Here is a 2,132-nt window from a genome sequence, read left to right on the forward strand (position 1 = left end):
GCCACATAGACCAATCAGGTTGGAGGCTCAGCAACCTACCAAAAAAAAAAAAAGAATTGGAATTTTAATATATTCATTTGAGAGAGTGGTACTTAATTATTTAGGTCTACTATGATATCATTTGTAAACTATTTCTAAAAACTTTTTGGAGATGTTAACATAATCAATTTTTAGAAAGTGTCTTAACCACAAGGAGAGATTAAAAATAACTCAAATAACGTTAAATCCATTGAATAAAATTGAAACATTAAAAAATTAAATATCTAGAAAAATTTGAACAACTTTATATTTTAAATGTCTAAATTCTATTATGATATAAAATATTGCAATTTATATATAGAACTTTCAATAGAGAGTATATATAGATCTAGAAATAATCGAGAATAAAAAACCCTGGTTATTCTAAAGAAATATTTAAATAGAAATAAATAGTATTCTAAGTAAGTTTAAAGAGGCAAGTAGAAGACTAGTCGAGACTCTAACTAGAAGGTGAAATTACTTTAAAGAAAAGTCACACTATGTTATAGATTTTTTTCCTGGTTTTTGGGTCACACCCAATGGTTCTCAAAGCTACTCCTGGCTTTGTGCTCAAAAATCGCTCCTAGCAGGTTCAGCTCAGTTTTATTGCCTCTCCCTATTTCATACTACCTCACTATGCTTCTTTATATTCCACAAGGGAGGGGAAATCATTTATTAACTATCTCACCTCTGATTGATTTCAATTAGCATCATATATTCTAGTTTTATCTATGTCATGGAAAATGTTTTCCTCTTTCAGCTACACAGTGCCCCCTTTATATATATGTGTGTGTATATATATGCATATATATTATATACTACCACTATTGCTATACTCATCTCTAGTTGGACATTTAGTTTGTTTTCATATCATAATTATTGTGTTGTGATGAACAGAAATGAGCATTTACTTTGTTGAATTAATGTTTTTGTATTTTTTATTTTTTGTAAATGCCAAGACATGGTATCACTGCGTTGTATAAAAATTATAATTTGTTAGGGGATTAAATAGGACAATCTGCTCTTAGATCAAGTTGTTGTCGTTTCCTCGTTGTCAGGATGTCATATCAAAACTAGAGCAAGTTGGTGCTAGAGTGGTACTAGGAGTTTCCCAGGGGTAGTTTGGGTCCTGATGCTGTTCTAGGGAACTGTGTCCATTCTATGTCTGGGCTCTAGGGCTCAGGATTAAATGGTTGCTGTTTGATCTCATGAAGTCTAAGTTGGGTCCATAGGACACATATTCAGGGTGGGACATGCCCCTGTATTAAAAAAATGTATGGGTTCTTATCTCTAGTAGATAAGAACTTGATTCTTTACATAAAATTTCCCCAGTTTTAATATGCCTTTGCAAAACAGAATGGTGCCATGTTGTATTGCATTTGGGGATAAGAATGTCAGGCTACACCAAGGGTGGCTAATAAGTTCGACACAAAAAGCCAAAGGTTTAAACTGTGAGAGTCAGAGAGCCACACCACGCAGTGACCTGCCAAAACAGACAAACACTCACATATAAAAACACTCATATATAAAAGCATATAATTTTAACAATAATATATTAAACACATATTGCATTTTTCCCTTTTGAGTGAGGATCAAAATCCTGCAGTCATGGTGAGGGTGTGCTGCGTCCTCCACACTAAGAACTCACGGCAAGATGTGACCCAACATGTGATGTGACACACGAATTCCCCCCCCCCCCCATGGGATGCCACAGTCTTGGGGTGGTACTACGCTCAGAGATCTCTCCTCAGAAGCAGCAGAACAAAATCCAAACTTGGTAAAGAGCCACAGTATACAAAAGAACGATAAGAGGCAAAGAGCTGGGCCCGGAGAGATAGCACAGCGGCGTTTGCCTTGCAAGCAGCCGATCCAGGACCAAAGGTGGTTGGTTCGAATCCCGGTGTCCCATATGGTCCCCCTTGCCTGCCAGGAGCTATTTCTGAGCAGACAGCCAGGAGTAATCCCTGAGCACTGCCGGGAGTGACCCAAAAAAAAAAAAAAAAAAAGAGGCAAAGAGCTTCATTCATTTTGGCCGGGAGCCACGTGTTCATATGTATATATATAATATGTATATATATGATATGTATGTATACATATATAATAGTGAAAACATA

Source organism: Suncus etruscus, chromosome 8 (assembly GCF_024139225.1).
Source record: "Suncus etruscus isolate mSunEtr1 chromosome 8, mSunEtr1.pri.cur, whole genome shotgun sequence".
Lineage (NCBI taxonomy): Eukaryota > Metazoa > Chordata > Mammalia > Eulipotyphla > Soricidae > Suncus > Suncus etruscus.